Below are 10342 nucleotides of genomic sequence, written 5' to 3'. Positions count from 1 at the left end.
ACTACGAGGGCCACAGATATGGAAGGGGGATAATTATGATTAAGATATATAAAATCCACAAAATTCAATAAAAATGTATTTTAAAAAGAAATTCTTTACAACAATTTATGAGTTTAGTTTCTTGAGAAATTGCTGATGGTAGACATGTAGATATAATTGATCTCTTCTGGTGTAAGGCCCTAGTAAAAGTAAAAGACAAGAGTGAATGCAAAGAAATGTTTCACATGAACATAGCTGTACCTTTAGCAGGAATGGTCTCAAAGATATTAATTCAATGTCAATGAACTGGACCGTCATATGTTGTGTATTCATTTTGATAATATCCTAGGAAATTTTAATTTCACTCAACTTATTCAATGACTATTAATTTTAGAGCTCTGTGTTGTCCAATTTCCATGGAACTTTTTTTCTGTAGTATCTCTCAGTGCTGATTTCTAGTTTTATTCTGTTGTCATTGGATTCAATGTAAATAAGCATTTCAATATCAATGCTTAGTAAGGCTTGCTTTGTATCTTAGTATAAGATATGTTTTAGAAAATGTTCCAAGGCATCCTGAGAAAAAGAGTGTGGCCAGTGACATTTGGGTTGAATATTTTATAGATGTCTGCTAAATCTAAACAATTTCTAATGTCATTTAACATTACTTTTTGTCAGATGACTTGTATTTTGAAAAGCATGATGTATTGAAGCCACTATTGTTCTGTTGATGCTAATTGTTACATTTGCATCATGTAGTGATTTTTTTTTAATAAGATAGTGTTTCATGCATGATTTCTGCTTGACTTTAAGAAAAGAAATAATCCCAATGTTTCCAAACTATTCTATATGATATAAAACTAAGGAACACTGATAAATTATTAAATGAATTTTATATGACTCCTGATACAGACAATAAAAATTATAGACCTTAATATTTGTGCTATTGGAATCCTGTTCAGAAAGCCTTTACCTGTGCCTATATGTTCCAGTGCATTCCCTACTTTCTCTTCTATCATATTCTGTGTTTGAGATCTTATGTTGAAGTCCTTGATACATTTGGAGTTGAGGTTTATATAGGGTGAGATACAGACATCCATATTCATTCTTCTATATTTAGCTATTCAGTTTGACCAACAACATTTGCTGAAGATGACTATTTCCAATGTGCATTTTTAGGTCCTTTGTCCAAAACCAGGATGCTTTAAGTGTGAGGATTTAAAACTTGCTCCTCAATTCTATTCCACTCAACAATGGATCTGATTTTTCTAGTACCATGTTATTTTTATTATTATAGCTCTGTAATATAATTTGAAATCCAGGATGGTGATACCTACAGATCTTCTTTTATTATTGCTATGAATTTCTTTATGTATCCTGGTTCTCTCTCTCTCTCTCTCTCTCTCTCTCTCTCTCTCTCTCTTTCTCTCTCTCTCTCATGTTTCCACATGAAATATATTTTTTTAAATTTCTCTGAAGAATAATGCTAGAAATTTAATGGGAATTACATTAAATCTGTAGACTGCATTTGGTACAAACCATTGACAAATGGAGCATCTTGAAAAAAAGTTTCTGAACAGTGAAGAATTATAGGAGTGAGACAGAACATTATAGTGTGGGGGTCCCATCTTGTGGGGGACCTTGTTCCGGGATGGTGAGACCAGTGGCACATAACCTGACTCTGGGACTTGAATCTCTTTGCAGCAAGTCAACTTTACTGAAAACTCAGTAAGGTTTTATATATTAAAAAAAAAAAAAACTGGTAGTCACATGGGGTTTGGCAGTTATATACAAAGATTTAGCGCACAATTAGACAAGAAACAGGGTGTATAACTTTTAGCTGGTGCCTGCTAAGGGCTGTTTGTAAAGCAGGATGCTTGAACTTTTACTCAGAGTTACTGGTGCCTATCTGGTAATTTATTGGACAAAATGTTTTCTTTCTTAGGACAAAATCATCATAAACCTTTGACCTGCCCCAGTCAAATGTTTACTATGATTTTGCTAGTTAGAGATGAGAGTTATTTATCTAAGAGTTATTAGTTAAGCTATTTCCCCTCAGAGCAAGGAGCTTAAAATTTTGACCTGGCCAATTTTCTCCTATTAGCCATGTAGTGCTCTCCATGACGGGGTTCTGACAGCACTGTGTTCAGTGCCCCTCCCTTCAGCAGAGATTGTAGCTTGATCTTAAAAGTTTCAGGTTCAACTTGCCCTAAGGCATGCCATCCTGGTTTCCTACATTATAGAATGCAAAACATTTTGCCAACAATATCTCTGACAAAGGGTAGTATCTAGAACATATAAAGTACAAAAAACCTAAACATCAAAACCCCAAACATTTATCTGATAAGCTACTGGAAACAGAGGATTGGTGGGAAGAGCAGATTCAGTTTCATTTAAGGGTAAAAATCAAAGAAAATAAATTTCAAAACATTTGTTGATTCTTTGACAATTTTATATAATGTATGCTGATCATATTAGACAGCCTCCCCCATTCCCTTCTCACATTATTACCCACAAAATTCATGTCTCCTATTTTTTTTCCTTTTAAAGTTTACTGATTATAACCTGTATGAGTCTAGGACTTGGAGTCTGGTCAGCCTACTAGGAGTCACATCAATAAAGAAAAGTGACTCCTTCCCCCAGCAATCAACAATTGCCATTAGCTCCTCAGCTAGTGCTGGGGATTTTTGCTCACCTATTCCATCCATGATGGATGTTTGTATGCTTAGGCTTGTACAGGTCATGTGCAGGCTGTCATAAGGAATAAGATAATTGTTTAAGAGGTAAAAGACAAAAGTAAAATTTAAGAAAAATTATAAGAAGGACCAAATACTTGTTAGCCAAAGAATCTTTGTTAAAAAATTTGTTATTATTTTATGTATATGACTGTATCACCTGCATGTGTATAAGTGTACCCCTGTCATGCAATGCCCATGAAGGTCAGAAAAAGGTGTTGGATTCTCCTGGAAGTGGAGTTAATAACAGTTATTAGCTGCCATGTGGTTGCTGGGACTTGAAGTGAGGTCCCCTCTGCAAGAATAACCAGTGCTCTTAACTGCTGAGCTATCACTCCAGACTCCACCAAAGAATCTTAAACTGGTAATGATTACATATAAAAGATACTAAACCAAAGCAATTCTCTTGGTCTTTGAAAGATATAATATAGTTCATTTTAAAACATTCAGTTTACTATTATAGAATAAAGAACCAAAAGAGAATGAGAATGAAAATGGAAATGTGACAGTGACTTTTCTTCTTACCTCTGTGAAAGAAGGAGTATCATGCTTTATGGTACTAATACAGCTCTCCCTACTAAAGTAACTTTAGTTCTTCAAAGTCTCCTCATGGCATTTTTCATTTCTGCATTACTCAGGGTATAGATTAAGGGGTTCAATATGGAAGTTATGAGAGTTAAAACCACAGTCATAGACTGATCAATGGGAAATGTAGAGGTAGGTCTTGCAAACAGGAAGATACAGGGAATGAAGAGTAAAATGACCACAGTGATATGGGATGCACAGATGTACAAAGCCTTGCATTTCCCTTCCAAACTGTGAGCTTTAAGGGAGTGGAAAATGATCCCATCGGAAACCAGGAGAATTAAGAATGTCACAGTGCAAATTGCCCCTCCGATAGCTATCATGCAAAGTCCAATGAGATAGGTATTGGTGCAAGCTAGTTTTAGTAAGGGATAAATGTCACAGAGAAAGTTGTCAATAATATTTAGACCACAGAAAAGAAACTTATAAATAAAAATAAATTGAACCAATGAGTGAAGAAAGCCTCCAATCCAGGCTCCCAAGCGTATGAGAACACATGCTCACTGATTCATGATGGTCAAATAATGAAGAGGTTTACAGATGGCCATGTACCTGTCATAGGCCATCACCATCAGGAGAATAACCTCAGTCCCAGCAAACAGATGATCTATAAAAACTTGAATCATGCAAGCATGGAAGGAAATTGTCTTTTTCTCATGGAGCAGATCCATGATCATTTGGGGGGAATGGAGTTAAACTGGACAGTATCAATAAATGACAAACAAGCCAGAAAAAAAGTACATAGGGGAGTCCAGAGACTGGCTGGATATAATGGTCACCGTGATGAGCATGCTCCTGGTCACTGTCATAAGGTAGATAAGCAGGAATGTAACAAATAGAACCTTTTGGCCTTCAGGATTCTGGGTGAGGCCCAGGAGATAAATTCAGTTACATTGTTCCTCTTTTCCATGTGGTCTTCTGAACAGGTTGAACTCACTTAGGTTTCAGAACCTGAAAGTTAAAGAACTGATGATGAACTTGAAATGATTCTCAGTTCCATTGACCAAAACCTGTGGCTGGGTAGGTCATACACCCTAGGGAAGAACTTGCTTGTTATTTGGCTAAATTGACATATCATTAACCTGTCCTTAAGTTCTTTCATTCAACACTTTATTGAGTCTCTGTGCATTTCATACAATAGCTCTTAATCAAATTTATGCTCACAGCTGTTAAGTAGGGCATCTATCAACTCATTTCTGAGACATTTCTTATTATGGAAATGGTGACTAACACAGAGACCCATTACTTGCTAAAATGCAGAGAATGTTCAGGGATCAGCTCTAAATGGGCATCTATATCATATCCATTCTCCCAAGGATCAGGAATCATTATAGAAGAGGGGCAGAAGATGTGTAAAACCAGAAGTAGTGAATATCTAAGGTGAAACAGTGTTTCCCAGAAATGACAAGGCAATTGCAGATTTAAACTCAGTTGGACAGTGACTAAATCCACAATACCTGAACAAAGTCAAGTAAGATAAAATCCCTGCATGGATTGGGGGGGGGGATTTTATGAAGTTCCGTATCTATCTAAGGAGTTACTGTAAATTAATGAGTGCTGGGTGAGAGAGTCAATTCTCCTCAGGGCTGTTGCCATTAAGAGGCAGCCTATGTTCCAGTAGAGAGTCTGACATCCATAAACCTATGGCCACACTAAATGGGCTCAGTGAGTGAGTTTTAAAAATAGCATTAAATTTGGATGTAAAAGTGGTGAAAGAGATAGAAGAGGAATTGGAAAGTAGGAACTGGGGGGCACATTTAATCAAAGCATATTTTATGTATGTATGTATGTATGTATGTATGAAATTCTCAAAAAATAAAAAGGAAAAAGAATGTGGAGATTTCTCATCAACACTTTTGCACTCTGCTTCATATAGGTAGCACTCTGGAAAACAAGTACTTGGGAACTCACTGTTGCACCACTCACTTTTATAAGCTTTTTCTTATAAACACAGTAACAGGAACTCCATATCCTATCTGGCAGGAACATATTGGGTAATTTATCTGTGAAGTAATCTACTGAATACTAAGCATGCCCTTTTCCCCAGAATATCTCTCATAAAGACTATATTTTGGGGTTTATGTATCACTATTTTCCTTACTCAAAGTCATTTTTGAAACATACATTTTCCTGAAAGTTACAAAGTTGTATAATTTGCCAATATTATATTTTACTAAAAATGAAAATACATCTTACAAATATTAATGAGACTTCAAAGTTCTTAACATATTCAATGAATAGATCATTAGTGAATGCTTTAAATAGGTGAATATGATTGATATTTCAATAGTGCAAATAAAACTAGATTGCAACTGTCTCATAGAAACAAATCACATAGTGTATAAGGAGCAAAATATTGAGAAACAACTGCAAGGTATCAGAAATTATAGATGCTGAAATTCTGTATTTTAATCCCCACAATTGTGAAACACATGGGAAAAGTCTATTCCTGAACATTCTTGTTTAACATTTTGAATAAAAGTTGATTCCTATCAAAACAGTAGCTTCGCTAAGAGGTAAGGCAGTAATCATTGAAATGATGCATTCATAACTTGAGATCAAATTAAAAGTCAGTTTGAGGTTGGAGAGTTGACTCAGTAGTTAAGACCATTAGCGATTCTATCAGAAAACCTGGGTTCAAATATCAGCATCCATGTGGCGGCTATCCATAACTCCAGTTCCAGGGGATATAACACTCTCTTCTGTCTTCCATGAGCTCTGCATGACAAAGGTACACATACAAACACACAGGCACAAGCATCGTACATATAAAATGAGAATAAAATAATTTTTTTAAAAAGTCAAATCAGCCTCCCAGAACTTGATGTTAGACTCTATTGCTAAAGACAGGACATACTTTGGACACAGGATTGGAGCAATGGACTTGGAACTCACCTGGAAGACACATCCCCTGAAGGCTAGCTCTCATAGCTTTGGAGAACACTGCACAAGCTCGTAAGGGAGAAGATCAATCAATGATCCAACCCTAGTTTCAAGGCCTAAAATCCACATCAATGACCAGCACAGCAAATAACATTGGTGCAGTAGTGGCACTTTTACCTTGGGGGTAATCAACAGCTACCTAATTGGACTTAAAGCCAACTCAGTGATAAAAAGAAAGTTTTGACTAATGCTACACAATAAACATTGAGGACAATATGCTAAGTGCAATAAAGCAGTCACAGAAGGACAAATGCTGATTCCACTTTCAGGAGGTACTCAGGAGTCAAAACCATAAAGACAAAAGGCAGGATGGTGGATGAGGGATAGGGCTGGGAGTAAGGAAATAAGCTGTTTGATGGGTAAAGCTTTAACTTTACAAAATGAAGAGTTCTGCAGTTTGATGGTTGTGATGGCTGTATACTGTGACTATACTCAATGCAACTGAACTATACACTTAAAAATGGGCTGAGGGAACTGCTTACTCAGTCCATAAAGTGTCTGCCTTATAAGCACAGGGACCTGAGTCGGATCCTCAGAACTCACATAGAAATGCTGGGCATACAAGTCTAAGTGGCACATCTAGGATGCAACCTCTACACCAAAGGCTCACGGAACATAGAACAAGAGATGAAGAGAACACTAATGCATCTTTTAATTCTCATCAATGAAGCTTCCTCATGCAATACAGGACCAGAAACACAAAAGTCCACAAATGGCCAAAATATAGAGAATAAGAATCTGCAGAGTGTGGACAGGGCACTTATATTGAGTTCCACCCATGCAGGGCTCAGAGACCATTGTGGAAGAGGGGCCAGAAAGAATGTAAGTACCAGGAAGGAGGTGAATCACCATATGAAAATGCTCCTACAGGTGCCTGGGACTCATTCCATACAAATCTACAGCAATGGTGTCAGCATACATAAGACCCTTGCAAACTTGGGCAGACAAAACCCAGTACAGAACTGTGGAAATGAACAGCAAGCCCCAAACTTAGTTGAAGAATTGTTGGCAGCTGTTTATTGCTAGGTGAGGAAGAGCTGATCTTCTTGAAGGGAGAGACTCTAGATAAGCTTACTAAACCCTGGTGGATAAACTTGCACTGAGGAACATCTCAGGACACTAACTTTACATAATATGCCTTCATATAAATGACAGAATATATCAACTCCAGAGGGGGGCTATGGGAGGGTGCCAAAGGAGAAGGGCTATAAAGATGATTTTATGTATGAAATACACAAAAATTCAATAAAAATTTTAAGAAATCAAATCAGATGATTAGAATAGTCATCTTGAATATGAATTTTAGAGAAATATTAGATATTTTCTTATCTCAATTTGATGTCAAGAAAAATTGCTCTTTCTAAAATCTGTGTGTACTTAATTGTGCTTTGTAGAAAAATTAAGAAAAGAAATAATCCTATGTCATTTGAAATCATGGTTAGAATTATTTTGTGTAATTTTGACTTAGTGGGCCAGGGTGCTTAGAGATGTTGAGGGATCAGCCCCCAAATTCTGATTTGGATTATGAGCCTCAGAATCTATACTTAACTACCATGTGGCTGTGGGTTAATCAAGCAACATCAAGTGTAGAATGAGAACTATAAAACATTTCTTATGAAAGCCATTGAGGATTAAACGAAAATATGGATTACAGAAAATCATCTGGCAAACAAACACTAAATAAATTCAGGATATTGTTTACATTTATCTGCTTCTGTATATAGTTTGATTTCTATGGCTTTATAAAAGATCTACATGAGTTTCCCCAGAGGCCTTCTCATCTCTAATTACCCAAAAGAGACTTCCTATTGGCTGGCTGGATTAGCTCTTTCTTGCATACAGTTGTGGAGGCTGCCTTTCCTCTACTAGTCATGTTACTATAGGAAATTCATTGTCTTTCTCTATACATTACTTCTGCATTTGAAATTGAATTCAAGGAAATTTAATGTTTTGTAAGTTAGGGAATCAACAGAGCTCAAAATACTGTGTCCGGTTCCATCTATTACATTTTTTTTAAATATTTGAAATGAAATCCTTCCGACAGGCAGAAAAAAATCCTAGTATTTTCCTGAAGATCCTGTAGATCTTATGCCTAAAATAGTCATAAAATTATTAAACCACTAGAATAGATATTAAGTGACTTTTTAATAGGCAAAAATATATTCATGAACAGAACAAATAAATTTCTGATGATGTGTTTCACATTTTATAATAAAACCTAAAAGCAAACCTAAAATGTCAAAATCCTATTCATGCATACAAATAAAATAATATAAAGGATAAGCCAGAACAAATATTTACCTGATGTTCAAATCAGACTCATTCACAATAATCAAAAAGTAGTAATGATCTATTTGTCCATCAACAGATGAATGAATGAATGCACTATTGTGCCTACATAGAAAAGGTTAGCTCCAAAGTAGTTTTCAGTGATGGTATTTGTCTTCTCACTGTGTTTCTTTATTCCTGTGTAAAAGGCATAAAGTGGGCATAGTAAGGGAATAGATGACCAATAAATTCCATATCCAAAAAGGAATGTAATTCTGATATATACTATGACATGTGTGCCTTACTATGTTGTTATATTTTGCAACATGCTTTCTGCAGCATGCTTACTCTACTGTAATATATATTTAAACATCAATAATACAAAAGTTCTAGAGAGTTTTATTTTATTTATTCTAGCAGCATTCTATAAACTGCATAAAGGACATTAAGCCAAATTACTTGTTATCTCACCTTTATGAGGTACTTACAGCAGTTGTATTCATATAAGTAGTACAAAAGTGATTTAGGGGATGGGTGGAGGAAGAATAGGGAGCTATTGTTGAGTGGGGTAGAGAGTTTGAGCGGATCATAAGGATACGAGAGTGAATGTATTATGTGTATTTATCATACTTAAAAAGAAAAAAGAACTTCAGTGGAAACAACATGTTAAAATATCATAAGCAAATGACTAGGACTTAACATGTATGGCAGAATACATGAGGTTTGGGGGGGTTGGGGAGGCATGAATGGGGGAGGGATCTAAATTTGATTAAGAACTCTTGTATGAAATTACAAAGCTCAACAAAAATATAAAAATATACCAAAAGCAAGGTGACAAGTTATCATAATAAATGCTACATTCTATAAACTATACAAATATACTTAAAATGCATCACTGAAGATAAACTGTGTGCTATAATTTGTTGTGTTTTGGAACATGATTATGCAACATGCTTACTGTACTGTAATATGCATTTAAACAGCAAAAATAAAAAGTTCTGGAGAGTTTTATATTTTCAATCTAGCAATATTCTATAAACTACTAAAGTACATGTACTATCCAATTCTTGCTTCTGACACAAAATTTTTAAATAAACCATCAGCCTGCTATTTAAGAAAGATGTATAAAGAAAGCTTAGATATATAAATGTGTAAAAAGAATGGATTTTATTGTTCACCTATTCCTTTACCATGCCCACTTTATACCTTTTACACAGAAAGATGTATTTAAGAAAGCTTAGCTCCATTTGAGCTAAGCTTTCCTTGCCATAAAATAAGAGGAAGGATTTAATGGATGTTACCCAAGTTTTCTTTCTTCTTGTCTTTTGTTCCAATTCTAGACCTCCAGATTTTAAATCTGGACCAGAAAATGATCTCTTAATTTGATGTCAGAATTTCAGAATCTGTTTCTACCCACAAAGAGACAATGCATTCATCCGTAGTCACTGAAGTCATAAATGCTTCACACAAGCACAGCCTCGTAAGCCTGCAGAGGACTTATTAATCTTACCTCATTTTCAAAACTTTTTAGAGTTTCTATCACAGCAGATTTTAAATCTGGACCAGAAAATGATCTCTTAATTTGATGTCAGAATTTCAGAATCTGTTTCTACCCACAAAGAGACAATGCATTCATCCGTAGTCACTGAAGTCATAAATGCTTCACACAAGCACAGCCTCGTAAGCCTGCAGAGGACTTATTAATCTTACCTCATTTTCAAAACTTTTTAGAGTTTCTATCACAGCTTTATCCAGGATCGACTTCCAGAATCAACAGTTACTATGTGTGATCAATAATCACATTTGAGAGTTGTCACTGAGAATATATATATATA

At 35.5% G+C, this 10342-nt stretch overlaps 1 pseudogene; it reads right to left on the bottom strand.

Moving 5' to 3' along the window:
• Positions 1–3307: 3307 nt before the first annotated feature.
• LOC103742596 lies at positions 3308–4206 on the bottom strand (annotated as a pseudogene).
• Between the last annotated feature and the right edge of the window lie 6136 nt (positions 4207–10342).

Source organism: Nannospalax galili, unplaced genomic scaffold (genome assembly GCF_000622305.1).
Source record: "Nannospalax galili isolate Female #2095 unplaced genomic scaffold, S.galili_v1.0 scaffold1200, whole genome shotgun sequence".
NCBI lineage: Eukaryota > Metazoa > Chordata > Mammalia > Rodentia > Spalacidae > Nannospalax > Nannospalax galili.
Note: the sequence above shows the minus strand (reverse complement) of the source record. Positions and strands in the feature narration are given on the sequence as shown.